The sequence below is a fragment of the Ascaphus truei genome, chromosome 6 (assembly GCF_040206685.1).
Source record: "Ascaphus truei isolate aAscTru1 chromosome 6, aAscTru1.hap1, whole genome shotgun sequence".
Classification (NCBI taxonomy): domain Eukaryota; kingdom Metazoa; phylum Chordata; class Amphibia; order Anura; family Ascaphidae; genus Ascaphus; species Ascaphus truei.
This window is the reverse complement of record NC_134488.1, coordinates 108663070-108681073: the sequence shown is the minus strand read 5'-3', so window position 1 is coordinate 108681073 and position 18004 is coordinate 108663070. Positions and strand designations below refer to the sequence as shown.

General features: G+C 41.8%; 1 protein-coding gene across 9 annotated transcripts in view; it reads right to left on the bottom strand.

The window, feature by feature from the left end:
• Positions 1-18004, bottom strand: part of LOC142497640 (voltage-gated potassium channel KCNC1-like) — a 79636-nt gene that overhangs the window by 48273 nt on the left and 13359 nt on the right. The gene's annotated exons all lie outside the window — the stretch shown is intronic.

The window sequence follows — 18004 nt, the reverse complement described above, 5'->3', positions numbered from 1 at the left end:
TACTCTCTCCTTACCCCCTAGTAACATCATACTTTGACCACTGGTTACAACTAAAGTCTATTTATTTTCTGTTGATAAGTGGAGCTGCAGCTTAAAGCAGCAATCGAAGTGCTTTTTTAAAAATATGTATTTCTATTTGTTTACACAGGATTGAGGCAGGGGGTCTCTGGAGCTGAACCCCATTAACTTCAGTTCTGGGGTGCCCCCGGCTTCCAGACATACCTCGGTAGGGGGTGCTGGTAGCTGCTCGGCTCGCAGGGCTCATGTAATTGTAGCGTTTCAAAGCTCCCGCGCCCTGTGGGCCAATAGGGAGCCGTGATGTCATCCGGTTCGGCTTCCTATTAGTCCGTGTGATGCAGGAGCTTTACATTTTAAACCCGAGGTAGCTCAGCCCGAGCGGCTACCGGAAACCTCCTACGGAGGCAAGTATCTCTGAAAGCAGGGGCTCTCCAGAGCTGAAATGAATGGCTCCTGAAACCCCCTGCTTCAATCCTGTGTTAAAAAAATATGTATAAGAATTTCTCCTTTAAACAGAAGAAACAAAAATGCAATTTCAAGCACAAATCTAAATACACTTTGCTCATTCTACTGTCGATGATGCAGTGAATGAATTTCAAAGACAATTAGTGAGTTCGAACATTCACAAATAAGGATTTAAAACACCAACAAAAAAATATTTTTGGTAGAAATAATAATGTGCTAAATTGTACAATGACATATATTTTTGTGCAGATTTTTTGCTTCATTGACACGAGGAATTTATGAATAAGATCAATAATCCGTTCTGCCTCGCTCTCTACCTACATAGAAAAGTCAAAGTTGCTTGTTTGGGACATTGAGTTAAGAATGAATATACTGTAGTATAAAAACATTCTGAGTGTTACTACACACTTCCATCTTCTAAAACGTTTGCTTGCTGCGTTCCACTTCAATGACTATAATGAGGAGGAGGAGGACCCCCATAGATATTCAACTGTACTCATCAAAAGATGAAGATATCCATTACAAATTATCTCTCAGTGTATACAGATGTAGTAGGCTTCATTGTTCCCTTTTGGTAGTATATGTTTTGATATTCTGCACCAAGACTGCCATCCAAGTCTATGGTATGTCACATTCCCCGTTATAACATTGATATGGTGTGTTATCTGGGGAAACAATGAAGTCTCATAAATATAACACTTACAGGCATACCCCGCATTAACGTACGCAATGGGACAGGAGTATGTATGTAAAGCGAAAATGTACTTAAAGTGAAGCACTACTTTTTTGCCACTTATCGATGCATGTACTGTACTGCAATCGTCATATACGTGCATAACTGATGTAAATAACGCATTTGTAACAGGCCCTATAGTCTCCCCGCTTGCGCACAGCTTCGGTACAGGTAGGGAGCTGGTATTCCTGTTCAGGACGTGCTGACAGGCGCATGCGTGAGCTGCTGTTTGCCTATTGGGCGATATGTCCTTTCTCGCAAGTGTACTTAAAGTGAGTGTCCTTAAACCGGGGTATGCCTGTACTAGACTATGGTTTGAAAAGCAGCCAGTCACAAAGAAACTGTTAGCACCAATCTACTGAGAGTCATAGATGAGTTCCCAGGTTGCAGACTGCAGGTCCCGATTGGCACTGAAGTGGTTTTGGTTCTCCAGTGGAGCTTCTATAGCCCAATTAACTAATTTCAAGGTGTTATCTCTCCCCCCAAAAAAATAGTTTGGGAAAAAACAAAGTCTGGCCACTTATGAACATATTCAGTCTATCCATATTCAGTACAGTTCTGCCCAGTATCCAGCAAAGCTGGACACTCATGGAGCAAAGTGGTTCATGAGGGCAATAGAATAACTGCCTAAGTCATGCACACATAAGGGATTACTCTAAAGCCACTATTTTTGGACGAACACCGCCCGATCTTCTGCTTCAGTGGATCCAGAATAAGCACCATAATGAGAACAAAGCAGTGACAAAGCAGCAACCCTTCCCCTCTACTTAATCTATCAACGGCAATTTAATATTTTACGTTTTCATAGTTTTTTGGGTAATTTAAATCTTCCAATTTTATTATAGTGCTCTTCGGAGATTTCTGCTGTCTTTTATTCATTTATTTATCAACTGAGAAATAAGAATGAGAACTGTGTGATTTCTATTGACAATTTGAAAGACAGAACGCTGAATATTTTAAGGGTATTTTACTCTCTTGAAGAAACAACTGCTGTAATAAGAAGACATTGAGACAATATAGAGGATACGAGTCTGTGTAAATATCAATGCAGAGGAAAATGTGTTTTGATGCACTGCACCATTTTGTTCTCCAAGGTGCATCATTCATATGTAACAAGCCTTTTGCTGCAGTTTGTTTCATCTGGCACCAATTTCTAAATAAGGTTTACACCTCTGCTGATCTGCCATATGTTTTTACACAGATTCATGCAGGAAGGTGATACACAGAGAAGCAGAATGTGATACATCTTATTATTATCTGTATGTCATGTAACGCCTCCCTAACTCCTCCTATTAACACTCATCATATCACAAGCTAACTACACGCTGCGCAACATTTGAGCAAAGACCATTATATGTTGTTGCAATGAGAAACACAATAAAATTGTGCTCTTTGTACCATTTTTATATACAAATGCATCCTTCACAAATATTTAGGATATAGTGTTTTCTTTTAAAAGGGTCCATCCTACTCAGTTCCAATGTTAGGTTTCATAGCTATCTATGTCGGAGAGATCGTATCACATCAATTATTAGGTTACAGTTATCTGGGTGGGAGAGGATGAGAGCTTCTATCACTGTTCCAGGAGTAGAGTGAGAAAGGAATGAGCAGATCTTAAGTATGTCACAGAAGAATAAATGCCAGGGTTTTGCAGAAGCTTGAATTAAAGTGATGGGAAGGTTGGACTTTCAGACATTATTCCAGAGCACAAAGACAAGAAAATAGAACGTGCACTGAGAACCAGTAGAATGTAAAATATCTCACGTAGCAACCCCTCATGACTTCTACACGTTTCGCACTGCGTTCTCCTGACAAAGCATGAGGGGTTGCTACGTGAGTTTCTAATGGTAGAGCCATAGACCAGTAGATAGAAGTTTAAAGCACAGCTGATGGAGACTGCGGTCCGGTCCTTCAACACCTACTCCAGCCAGTTCCCGGATCTCCCGGTTCTCGCTCTCACCATTTTTAAACAAGGTGTAAGTTGCATTTTTTGTATTATTGTTATACATTTTCTGTATCATGAAGTCCTGTTGTGGGACTTTATCTCAATACATATTTTACATTCTACCGGTTCTCAGTGCGCTTTCTATTTTCTTGACTTTGTGCTACTTTGTGAGCTCCCTTAGGGGGGCTCATTATACAGGAGATTTTGGAGTACTCCTGCTGACGGCTGCACAGGAATTATAGTATACATCGTACACATGGGACAGCACAAGCTTCCTTACTTTTTTTTCATTCCAGAGCAGTGTGGCTTAGGGTTAGAATACAGTAGGTATTGCCATTACATGTGATGGAGAAGGCAGCAATGGGACTTGGCATATTGGACGTATGAGGAGCTTCATCTTACAATGGTACGAGGAGATACGCAATACAGTACCACTAATGTCTTATTTGCAAATCTATACTTTAAATACAAAACAGTTTTCTTTAAATCTGTGGTAAGGGACATTAAAGAGCTTTGCTCATTTGGTTAACAGGTTTTAGTTCTTCTGAAATAAGGATCAATGATTTTTTTTTTTAAACAGTATTTTATCCAGTGGTGACAGCTATAGCTCAAATACGGTAGGTTAATTGATGTAGCTGGGCAAACTGTATGCAGTGCATCTACCAACATTTCGTTAATGAGCACAATACACATGAGGACAAACAATGGAAATCCATGATTAGGAGATTGCTAAAGAGGTATTAAGAAATGAGAGAGTTGATGGAAAAAAAGTACATTCTGTGTAAGAGGCAGCCCTACATAGGGGGCACAAAAAACACAACTTATCAGTATAATTGGCCATCTTGTAAGATTCAATCACCCTTATAATAAGAGTTTTAACTTCTTAGCTTCCTGCGGAATACTGTATGCTTTTTTTTTTTTTGCAAGGCCTGTGAATGATGGCATTATAATGACCTAACAAATAAAGGACAAAGAAAAGATGGTCTTAAGAATCATAAGGAATCTTATCACAAAAGAGAAACCTTTTTTTTTAAATTTAAACTTTCAAAGATTTGGCTATTGTGGAAAAACTAAAAGTTTAAACAATGATTTAAAATGCTTTTAATTCTAAATAAAAGAAAATATATCAATCACTTACATTTAACTTTCTACACTTTCCACTGCCATTAATTCATTTTTCTCATATGGGGACCCCTCTCCTTAACCTTATTGATGCCAGAAGTCCTGTAGCACCGAGTGCCACTGGACTTTCGGGAATCGCGAACTATGTGATCGCTTTGGTATCCATCACATGTTTGTTACCTCCATCCTCCAGGGGACACAAATGGTAGTGATGGAGGCTCCACTTCCGTTTCAATTGGGCTGGCCACTCCGATGGAGCGGTCAACTCGATCAGCCCACAGCAAACGAGCATTAATACGATGACGTACCTGACTGTACGTCAATATAGCTTTGGTGTGCCAGGGCCTGTGACATACCAGGTACATCCACAGGGCAGCGAAACGGTTACCTGCACCATTTCCTAAACCTTTATACCCTGAATAAATAAAATGACCTCCCTGATCTATAGTGAGGGGCCAGATAAAATTGTCAAATGGCTGAATCATTGCTTTGTATAGAGAGTTGCATTGTTAGTAAGTAATGGTCTTTTTTGTCACTAAGAATATTCTCTACATTGTATCTTGCATGCACAGCAGGACTTATTGTTTAGAACGTTTACGTATCCATCGAAAGGATTATCCGATGCCAGATCACGCATTCCGCTGAACGCATTATCCGACGTTGGAACGGATTACCCGACACTCACTGCCACGGATTAACATTGGATCTGCAATCCGATGGTCCGCTATCCGACGGCGGTTTGCGGGACGGATTCCGGTGGATAACCGCCTGTATATAACTCGCAAGCGTCCACCCATCTGAAATATCGTTTTTGTACACAGCCATGCTATACATCGATGGAAACCTTTCCAGGAAAATTGATGGGGCTTTTGAATTTTCGCTGCGGAGCCGCAGCATTTTCCTTTTATTGCCGCAACTCCGGGCACAGTAAGTCTGGCTACATTTGTATACACTATAGACTTGTACATCTGTATACAATATACACTTGTACATCTGCATACTGTACACTGTACACTTGTAAACGCTGAACACTGCATCAGTCAAGTCGTCAGGTCATGTCAAGTCGGTGCAAGTGTTATTTGTGTTCAAATATTAAATAAATGGCTTCTACATGAAGGCCTCCCCACCCCCATACTCCTCTTTCACAGTACAGTACCACTATTTTATTTTAGAATGTGAGTTTTAGGACGAAGATTTTTTTCCCCTACTTGTGCGTCTATACTACACCTATTTGCATGTATGAAGATGCTGGTGTAGTTGTATGTTTTACAATTAAACTCCAAATGCGTGTGTAAAGGAATGCACAGAGTATTACGTTTTATACGTTTATTTGTATATGTGTGGTAGTGATCATTTTCCCCCAATAATAGTCTGTAATAACATCAGTGCTTATCCTTTATTGATTGAACCTTTACACATTATATACCAGGAGTGGGCAACTCCAGTCCTCAAGGGCCACCAACAAGTCAGGTTTTCAGGAAATCCCTGCTTCAGCACAGGTGGCTCAAGATTGAGCCACCTGTGCTGAAGCAGGGATATCCTGACAATCTGTGAGAAAGAAGAAAGAGGGCAAACCTCCCATAGCATAACAACAGTTTGTTTAATAAAAACAGAAAGAAAGCCATGTAAGTATTGCACCCACGGATTTGCAGGTAAGACTTAGCATTCACACTCTTAGGATAGTGTGACACCCATCTGTATTACAAGGAGTCCCTCTTGCTTGTCCTCCCACTGGTAAGTCACCACTCCACAGAAGCCCTCTGTGCACCACGAGGCACTTCCGGTTCAGCGCTGGGGATTGTGGGTCCGTGAGACAAGCAGCTCTGTGTCAAAGTCCTATGAGTTTCGTGACTGGTCGTCACTTCTTCAAGGATATTCTGATGGGTGTCACGCTTCCCTAAGAGCGTGAATGCTAACTTTTATCTACAAATCCGTGAGTGCAATACTTACTCGGCTTTGTTTTTATTTTTATTAAACAAACCTATGCTATGCACGGTTTGCGCCCTTTCTTCTTTCTCACTAACACATTGGACGCCTCCAATTAGAGTCGCATACAACCCATACAGGTGAAGAAAAAAGCCCCTTCAGGATACCTCTACTGAAAAAGAAGAAACTTCTCCCCCTCCTATTACCAATCCTGGATCAGACACGATCAGTAACCCCCCTATTTCCTATCTCATATTAATCTATATTTTGTACCTTAACTGTGTACAGTGCTCTCACGTAACAAATACAATCGGCATTTATTCTCCAATCATTTATTATCAATTATCATTTCAACTGAAGGCCAACCTGAAGAATTTTTATTTTTTTAATTCCCTAGGCGGCTTGCTGCTGCTGCTGCTGCTGCGGCGGCTCCCGACACCCTGCTGCATCTCCCCCTCCAACTGCAGTGAACATGGCTGCATTTGACGTCGCGTTGCCATGGCAACGTGACGCTATGTGACGTCATGAAGCAACGCAGCGTCATGTTGTCGCGGCAACGCTGCGTCATCTGACGCAGCGCCGCCATGTTCACTGCAGTGGAGGGGGAATTGCAGAAGAAGACCGGAGCATGTCGGAGACGCCGCCGCACCCCGGCGCCACCCGGAGATTGACGGGCTTAACCCGTAGCCCAGAGGTAAGTGCCCAAAACCCGGAGTCTCCGAGTCACACACGGAGAGGTGGCAACGCTGTTTATTATAGTGCACATGATCTTTGCACATAATATATTAACGTATATCACGGTTATGTTTTTGTTATTTATTTAATTATTACACCGTCTTAACTTTTTTGGTGCACTTTTTTTTCACTTGTATCCTGAAAGCCTAACCAATTGGTGGCCCTTGAGGACTGTAGTTGCCCACCCCTGTTAAATACTATGTCCTTAGTTGTACATCTCTCTGACATCACCAGAAAGCGCCCGCTGTGCATTATCCTTAGGCTACGCTTATAGTGCCGGCGATGCAATGTCGCAGCAAAACAAATGTATTGCCGCCGTCGCATGCGCTTATAGTAGGAGCGACGGCTTGGTCGCGATCACTGGAAGTCCAGTCAGTTTGATTTTTCCAGCGACCGCAGCCTGACGTCACCGTCGCCGTTGCGTCACTGTCGTCAGCACTATAAGCGCAGCCTTATGCACCTAGCTGTAGGACTTTGCCCTCTGCACCGTATTTAATGAGGATATGCGCACTACAACTGTAAATAGCAGGAAGCGCTACTCATGTACTAAGTGCTTCATAAATTATGTGCTTGCGCTACCTGTCTTTAATATTTATGAAACTCTTAGCACCATTACTGTGCTACTTAACGTTGAAGAAAGGCGGCCCCCATTATTTCCATGCCCCAGCTTGCAGGATTTCTACCTTGCACTGTGTATGCACAACACCCCGAAGCTGATACATTTCATGTACATTAGAGCAGGGGGGCGCAAACTTTTTTCCCTGCGCCCCCCTGCCGGCTGTCCCCTCACTCCCGCGCCCCCCCCAACCCCAACTTACCCTCGCACCGGCGTAATGACGTCACGTTGCCATAGCAACGTGACGTCACATGACATCGCAGCGTCATTTTGACGCCGCGTTGCCATGGCGACGCCGGGAGGAAGCCGCCGGAGCCACGGGTAAGTATGGTTTACAGAGGCCCTGCAGCTCCCCCGGCACTTAATTTAAGTGCCTTCGGGAAGCGCGCGGGGCCTCTGTAAACCCCGCGCCCCCCGTCGGCAGTCTCGCGCCCCCCCTGGGGGTCGCGCCCCACAGATTGCGCACCGCTGCATTAGAGGATGAAATGTATGTTATGAGCCAGTAAAAATGGAGGATTCCCATTGCATTATAATAATGTGTCGGTTTTGCTTGTATTGAGTATGTTGGGAGACACTGCAGCTTGGTGCCCAAGCCCTCTGCATTTGTAGTGGGAATAAGTACATCCAAAATAATGAGTGGCCATTATTCAAACTGCTAATTATTTCTGGTGCTAGTGCTAGTGATACTATTCTGTGGAGTATTAACAAATCTATGTAAGTACCAGCACTCACTGTCTAATAGCCTCAGTGGCTCTGCTCCTTCAGCTGCTCGTGTGGAGTGTGCTGCAGCACTCCACACGAGCAGCTGAAGGAGCAGAGCCACTGAGGCTATTAGACAGTGAGTGCTGGTACTTACGTAGATTTGTTAGTACTATACAGGGGAATGAGGGTCCCCTTTTGTTCCGTGCACCCTGCAATTGCATATATTTAACACCATCAGAGTGCTGTCTATCGTCCCCTTTTACCCTAATATTCTGTGGAGTATGTACATGTATATTTTTCTGTTCATTGAAGTTAGAAATCATTTGGCACGTGGTTCTCTTAGCGTTAACGTATACGGGCACTTTGCATTTATTTCCCCCTGATTAGTGAGGAATCTGCAGAGCGTGAAGGGATGAAGGAGAAGTGGCATGTCGCTCATACTATCATATAATGTAATCATACTGCATGTGGGTTTTTCCATTTTCTTCATTTAATCTGCTTGGTATGAGGTGATGTATCATTTAAATAACAAATTTGTAACATCTAACATGGCGTCAACAAGAAAACACATTGTGGTTCCTCGGGATGCAGTTTTTGGAGATACATTCATAGGCTCCCCTGTCTTTTACTTGCCAATTCAATTCAACTGTCTCATACAGGCACCTTCAGTTAAACGGCATGCATTAAATCCCTTGCTATCTGGATCTCCTAATGTCTTCCGGTTAATTTCTTTGGACGTTTATATGTGTCTGGATGGGATTGTTTTCATTGTGTTAAGTCTGCTGTTTAAACTAAAGCACAAGAGGCTTGTTTGGTCCATCCCAAGAGACTCCTCGTGCATTCTGCCAGGAGAAAAAAAAAATGTGTAAGAATAAAAACAGATCAATGGTAACCAATGTCCTGGGTGTTTTGCGCCAGCCCAAAGCTGGAGATCAAATTCCCCACATTACAGCCGCCATAGATCAGCTCAGGGAAACACGATGTGTTAGGGTGCTTTGGTATAGTCTTTAGCTAAATTGTTTTTTTTTCTATGTCCTACTTGGACTCGACCATCCACTTTTTGGAGGGCAACATAAAGCAATGCTATCCAGATCTCTGTTACCAGATCAGGGTTTTTACAATGCTTTGGGGCATTCGGGTTTTTTGCGGGGGATTCACAAAATGCACAGAAACATTGCAATAAGAACCTATATTTAGTGATTAGGAAATTATTAGGAATGGGGCTGGAATATTGAGTAAGTGGGGCTCTACGCCTCTTCTGCCACATTTAAAGCTGGATTACTTATTGTACTTTACAGTACTTATCATTTTTCTTTGTTTAGGGTTCCAGCCCCTTGATTCCCTACAGACATACCACTGCACTAAAGTACCAACGCTATAACCGATTGTGAGCGCCCATTCGTGTACACTTGCTATCGTACTTGACTGAATACAGACTCTAACAGTACACATCATTGTTGGGGCTATTTATCATTGTGCCAGAGGAGGCTCAGGTGTTCAAATAACTGAATTTGGGGTATTTTGTGTTTTGCATCTATTCATTTGACATTTTCATCCAAAAAGGGAGTGCAGTACATTAGCAGCAGCACTCTGAGTAGTTCATATGTGCTGATGATCATGATAATAGTGGATAACCCTTAATTCTGCATAAGAAATAATAGTAGATCTAATAAATCCCAATATATCACACAAGAGAGAACAATGAAGCCTGCTAAATCTGTATACCGGAATTACCTTTTCATCTGGTATATTTTACCAAGCAATAACGTCATCTTTTTATGTTTCTTAGGAGCAATTTTTTATATATATCTACAACAGACATATCCCACTAATAAATATATTCATGTATTTCACTAAATGCCATGTTCAGTCTATTGCCTAAATAATATTTGGTTATTTATCTTGCTTATTATTTTTCTGGTGTTCGTGTAAACCACTAACACCAAATCATTTGAACAACAAACACAATGGAAACATAGGAACCTTTAATACTGTAAGTATTGCAGACAACTTTAAGAAATGTATTTAATACAGTATTTGTGATCCTCTTACAAGATCATTTATGAGAGCAGTTAGATGGCCAAATGTATTTTATAATCGTGTTTGTTTCTATGTAATAGAGCTGATGTACAATTCAGTGTACACAGTCAAATAATAGGTACATAGAATCCCTGGATTAAATATCTTACATTCTAGTTTGTATTACTCAAAGCAAAAGCAATCACCTAATAAACCCTTCCACAAGTGATTCCACAATCCATCTCATTTTGTAGTGAAACTTCTTTGCTGGCACCTACAGGGTTTTCATGGGAAAAATCCTTGCATTGTAACGAAAAACCATAACACGAGTGACCTCACGGTAGCAATAGGTGCGCATCGTCGCGTGTGGCTGTCTGGCTCACGCACAAAAACACTGTTCGGCTATCGGCGCGCATGCGCATAGGCCTCCTGCACTCGGCACCCACGGCGCACCCGCAGTGGGATATGGAGACCACCCACACACCAACCCACACACACACACACACACACACACACACTGACGGACACACACACTGACACTTGCACACAGACACACACAGACTGACACACACACACACAGACTGACGGACACACACTGACACACACACACTGACACACACACTGACGGACACACACACCGACACACACATACACACACTGACACACGCACACACTGACACACACACACTGACTGACACACTGACACACACAAGGAATTCACAGTTATGAATATAGAAGTGCAAATAGCTAAAACACGCGTTCTAAGTCAAACTTCTTTGCGTTTTGGCACTGAAATTGTGTTTTGATGTTCAATTAAAAACATCACCACCACAAATACAATTTCTATGACAAAAAAGTGACAAAAGACAAATGTTTCACTTAAAATTCCAGTGCTCGGCACACACACCATTTTTTTTACCCCATCAGTGATCACAGACCTTATATTGTGTCTTAAACCATAATCGCAATCTGGTGGTCTTTCCAAGGTCACAAAGGGGCATTTGGGAGCCTCCCCTCCTCCCCCCCCCTCCCTCCCCATCAAAGACTGGAGACAACAAACCTCAAGAATCTCCTTTCCTTTCTGAAATGTGATGCAGGCTGCTTCTGTATAGGATGGTTGGTTAAACGTGACCTGCCAAATGTTACCCTCAGGTTATAAATCAAATCTACCGTATGCAGTGGCTATAGCTAAAGGTTTTCCTATTATTCATTGCTGCCTTCAGTATCCTTTAAAAGGCTTATGTTAACACTACTTAGAATGATTCCCTTGCTGCGACTCGTTCCCTCTCTGTACACCAGTCTTATGTACTGCAGAATGGCTAAGCAAAATGTGACGTTAGCTCTGAGTCCTGCATGTACTGACGACAAGTGATTGTGTTCAGTGAGCCGCACGGTGCAGTGCACTGCACCACAAAGACAATGTCAGCACTTTCTGCTGTATATAGCTTATGATGCAGAGATTATTTAACACACACACACACTTCTGCACTGATACCCGCAGGCTGACACGCAGTCACTTGCATGCACGATGTCACACAAGAGGACATATACATTCTACACATTTATGGTAAATGAAATAAAAATCTGAGCAGGGAAAAAAAGGTTTACCTAACAAATCCTTATATGTTAATTGTATTAGCAAGTATCAAACCTGTGCATTTGTAGTGTTCATGTGACATGCAAGTGCAGTCACATTAGGTAAGCTATCAACCCCTTAAATGTGCCATCTCCAGCATTAGAGCAGTCTTGATGCACTGCAGTGTTTGCATTGCAGCGAATATGCCTGAGACTGCAGTGGATCACTGGATGAAAATAAGCTTATAAAAAGATAGAGAACAAGAAGATGAAAATGAAATGCTGCTTATTTTTTTCCTCACGGGAAAATGTCCAGCACTTATTATGCCTGTGCCTGGAAAGACTGTGCACCCATACAGATGTGCAGTATATATTCACCTTATACTGCTGCAAGGGAAGGAGCCGTGTGGTGATATTAGCTGCTGTAAATACAGAACCTGGTGTGGAACCGGTGCCCAGTCTGTATAAAATGCGCATGAGGTCATAAGAACCACATTGTAATCTCTTGGGGAAGGACACTTTGTGCGTTTTGTATTATACTACACACAGAACAGTAAATACAGGCAGCACTGTACACAAATAAATGATTATTGTTATTATTACAGCAGTGTGGGCTGGGCACAGTTACATCTGAAGTGCCACCTGAGGTTCCTTTCAGCTGATCATTAGCTCAGGGTTTCCGCGATGTTAAGATAGACAGACGTGTTCATTTGATTTAGTTACTGGGAGCTTAGCACGGTCATTGCGTAGTGAAGCAGTGTTAAATGGGTCGAAATGTGCAGAAGTTATGGAACAACGAGGAAAGATTTATTGAGGCAAAAAGAATGAAGTTAGAAAAATGTAGTACTGATGAGGGGTACTGTACATAGTCACTAAATTCACATCTTTTACCCAGTACCCATTTGCTCTCTGTATCTGCTTATGTTCCTAAGTATAGTAACATGTACTGTATACAGCATTGACTGTTTTTCTTTCTTTCAGTTTGCGCCTTGACGCAGTGCAAGAAGACCCTTCCACCTTCTGGGGTCAAATCTTTGTGGCTTGTTGTTTCAGTTTCTTACAATTGGACATCACCTCATTACACTTCAGACCTCCTGGGTTTAGCTGATCCGCAAAAAAATCAAAACAGCTGCAGGTGTAGATGCAAACTTTGATGCATCCACTGTAATGTTTTGCATGAAGCAACTCTTCCTCTAACTCAGGGGTGCTGAACTTCAGTCCTCAAGCCCTCCCAACAGGCCAGGTTTTCAGGATATCCCAGCTTCAGCACAGGTGGCTCAATCAGAGGCTCAGACGAAGCCTGAGCCTCTGATTGAGTCCCTGTGCTGAAGCTGGGATATCCTAAAAACCTGACCTGTGTGTGGAGGGGTGGGGGAGGAGGGCTAGAGGACTGGAGCTGAGCACCCCTGCTCTTACTGATTATTGGAATAGGTACTTCCAAAATCACACACTGGCACAAATAGAGCAACGCTGATCATAACACAATGCAAAAGAACACAACAAGAAAATGATACTCTTATCACCAATATAAGGGCATAATATCTATTTGCTTTTCTTTATACATATCCCTGTACCCTTAGGGTGCAATGTTACTGACACTTCACATTACTGAGCACTCCAGCTCATGTACATGACTCTAAGGAAGACACTCTGGATCTTATTCTGCATCCATTTTAAGAAGATATCTCCAGTATTGGGAGGGAAGCACTGCTGTCGTGCACAGTAGTTATGCAGAAAAGAAAGAGCGCACCGAGGTCACGTAAATAAAAACAATATCCAAATGTCCTATACTGTATTAAAATCTAGGTTTAATCGAACAAAAAGCGGGAGTCCCACTCGCAGAATGGCGTCTATGAGAGGTCTACGTCACTGCCTCAGCAACCCCAACTCAAACTTGAAGATAACAAAAGCTTAAAGAAGACAAAGCAGCTACTTATGATTGGGAAGAAGCAAATCATTGCACTCAAACAAGACGATGGATCAACAATAGAAGACCGCGTGCTTATCATACAGTAAAGACAGTTGAAGAATTCTGCATGAAATTGTACGAGAACAAACAAAGAACATAATGCAGCAGAGGACAAGCGAGAAAAAACCACCATGCATCCTTCCAGAAGAAGTGGCAAAAGCAATCAAATCCATTAAGAATGGGAAGGCTCCTGGGGAAAATGGAATTACAACTGAATTCTTGAAAGAAGCTGGAGAAGTAGAGAGAATTAGGAAAACTCTTTACATGCAGCTTGAAGAAGAGGACAATTCCAGATCATTAGAACATTGCCACATTTATCTTCAACCACAAGAAAAGAGACACAGGAGACCTCAAGAACTACAGACCGATCCGTCTACTTCCAATCACTTACAAGATTTTTAAGAAGATTCTCACTTATCAGCCGCAACAGACCCTGGACTTTGCCCAGCCTAGAGAACAAGCAGGATTTTGCGGTGGATACAACACAATGGACAACATCCAAGACTTACAAGAAGTGATTTCCTGAAGTAATGAATACAATCTACCACTCGGTTTAAGAAACATAGATTCTGAAAAAAGCTTTTGATTCTGTCTACACTGTCACCGGTCCTAGATGCATTAAGAAGACAAAGTATTAAAGAAGTGTACATTGATATTATAAAGAACATTTATGAGAAAGCCACATCAACCATTAGTTTACATGAAGATAAAAGCAAGATATGGATCAGCAAGAAGGTGCAACAGGGAGACACCATGTCACCAACGCTTTTCACATCAACACTTGAGGAATTTGTTCAGACATTGGATTGGGAAGAAAAAGGAATCCAAATCAACGGTAAATACTTGAATCACCTATGATTTGCAGATTACATTATTATTTTTGCCACAAGTGCAGAAGAGATCCAGCAACAAATTGGAGAACTCACCGAAGCAAGTAAGAAAGTGGGCACCATATGAATCTCAGCAAGACCAAAGTGATCTTCCACAAATGTTTTAGGTCTGCAAAGGTCAAAATAAATGGAATACTAAAAGAAGTCGAAGACTATATCTACCTTGGCCAGAAAGTATCAATGGATGGGAACCTTTTAAATTAAATCAATAGGAGAATGATGATGGGATGCAGCAAATTTGGAAGAAACAAGACCATATTTCAAAGGAATCTTCCACTGTGCCTCAAGAAGAAAGTTTTTGATCAGTATATTCTGTCTGTGCTTATGTTTGGATGTGAAACTTGGGTACTAAATGTGAAGATAATTCAGAAGTTTCAGACAACGCACAGACGTATGGAGAGATGCATGCTGGGTATTACCCCAAAAGACAGGGAAAAGAATGAATGGGTTCGAAGCCAAACAAAAGTCTGTGACATCATCACGAGGGTGACGAAATTAAAAAGGCAGGGTGTCGGACATATCACAAGAAGAAATGACCATCGTTGGACAAAGACGGTCCTTGACTGGATTCCAAGAGAGATTAAGAGACTAAGATGATGACCAAAAGTAAGATGGGAGGGTGAAATAAGATAATTTGTCGGAGCAACGTGGAAATGAGAGGCTTGCAAACGCAGCACCTGGAAGATCATTGGGCAGGCACTCCAGGATTTGTTGAAAAAGTTAAAAATATTTATTACAATATGTCAACGTTTCAGCTCTCCAAGGAGCCTTTCTACTCGGAGAGCCGAAACATTGACATATTGTAATAAATATTTTACAATAAGTCCTGGAGTGCTTGCTACTATCTTCCTTTATCCCTAATCCTTTTGCAGTTAATGCACCTAGGCAGTATTCCAGTCTCAGTGGAGCGCCACTATAACCAATTATGTATGAAGTATGAATATACTGCTTCTCATCTCTTCTCCTTTTTCTATGTTTTGGCCTTATATAAGCATATCATTATATCTCTTTCATACACAGTTATTTTTGTATTGGTTTTTATTATTATCAATGTTTTGTATCTTTGTACACTTGACCCATCTATCAGATTGGAATAATTGGTGTATATATAGGTGGCACTGTGTGCTCATTTGCATGTCATTGCATGTCATTTCCCAGAATCGCTTGCTGCAGTGGAAGCAATGTGTGCTGAGTGGTAATGGTGAAAGACAGGGTTGCAGACCTGTCTAAGACATATGCTATATGCTTTACTGGGTTTTTGTCACTTTTTTTTACCCACTATAACTTAACTAACTGTATATATATACATACATATATATATATATATATATATATATATATATATATATATATATATATATATATATATATATACAGTTAGTAAAGTTAAGTTATATACAGGGTGCGCACTGCCCTGAGGAAGGTCCCACTCTGAGGACCGAAACGTTGGCTGCCCTGTGTTGTTAATACACTTTATTTACTTCATTATATTGCGGTGTGCTGTCTCTTTGTTACCTGGATTTCCCTGGTTACCCTGAACATGTTTCTATATGGGACGAGCATCTGCCTTCATTTGAGAAACCGTGAGTGCAAACTATTTTTTTCATTGACAATATATATATATATATATATATATATATATATATATATATATATATATATATATATATATATCTACATATATTGTTGCGTCTCTACAATCATCATGAAGCATGTGATGTGTGAAATGCGTTTTGAGACGTTTCCGGTTTGAGTTCGGGTTGCTGTGGCAGTGACGCAGACGTCTCATAGACGCCATCGTGCACGTGGGACTCCCGTTTTTTGTTCGATTGAGCCTACATTTAAATAGGTTAGGATATTATTTTTACTTATTATCGAAAACTGACTATGGTGTGCTCTGTCTGTTCTTTTATGCTGTTCTAGTTGGAGATTGGAGTTGTTGGGGACTTGTATCATCCCATACAAAAAACTTTCTCGCCTGGATTTACAGAGCATTCTGCACAGTGGACTTAGTTTTTTTTTGCTACTACTCATATACAGTTGTTAAGCAAGTTATTCAAGTACAAGGGAAGTTAAAAGAAAATAATCAGTGCCAATTCAGTTAAAAAGATGCGTTAACACTTTGTATTGGCATTAAAGCTTGAGGCGCCTGTCGATATGTATTAAGCTTGGATAGGCCGTGGGTAAATCGGTTCCGCAGAAAACTTGCTAGAGTGAGCGTTCCTATATTGTGCGGGAATCTGTGATATTTTACACATCAAAGTCCTTATAACCACTACACTAGCTCTGAAAGACATTGAAAGGGGCAGTCCCACTCAGCACACTCAACTACAATTTTGCAAGCAACATAACAATATAGTTATCTTCCTTCAGCAAATTGAATAGTCTTTAAAGCAAAAAATATTTCCCTTTTCGCATTCTTTCGAAAATGTTAAATTGCATTTGTTTGAGTTTCGGTGGGAAATCGGAATGCATGTCAGGCGGGTTCTGCGTCCAGCACTGGTCAGCCTCCCAGTACTCCTACTACCAAACAGGCAAGCAGGAGAAAAGGAAGGTATAGTATGTTGCCTATGTAAGAGAGGTAGTTGCTGCTCAATACATTAGAGACATCTTGGGTTGCCAGGTGTCCGGTATTTTGCCTATCTGTCCAGTAAAAAATTAGAGGTAATACCGGATGTGTATACATGTATACATGTATGTGTCCGATATTTTCCCTCTCTGGACGTGCGGGCAGCGCGAGTAGGGTGGCCGGGTGCAGGGGCTCTTACCTCTGATTCAGAAGCAGGCTGCAGCGTCGGGTAACCAGGGCAACAGGCGGCTTCAACCCCCCCTCTCTCAGCCAAGGAGAAGACTAACCAATAGGAGGGCTCAACGTCATTTAGGAGCATGCACAGCTCCCCCATTTGCATGCTGGGAAATTAGTTTCCTTCCAGCTTTGCGCATGGGAGAGGAGAGAAGAGCTCCACTGAGTCCCTCCCTGTCTGCCAGGAGGACCTCCACAGGTAGGGGGAGAGGATGAGGAAGGAGAATGAGGAGGTGGTGAAGAAGGAGGATAAGGTGATGCTGAGGAAGGAGGGGGTGAGGAAGGAGGGGGTGGGGTGAAGACAGAGGAGGGGGGTGAAAGGATGAGGGGGGTTGCAACAATCTTGGAAGTAGTGGAGAGGAGCATTAAGATCAGTATAGCTCGCCATGTATGACTGCAGGTATGTTATTTATAAATTATCTGATCGTTATGTCTTTTTTCCCTAAATTTCACTCCGTGTATGCACCAATTTGCATGATTTCATAT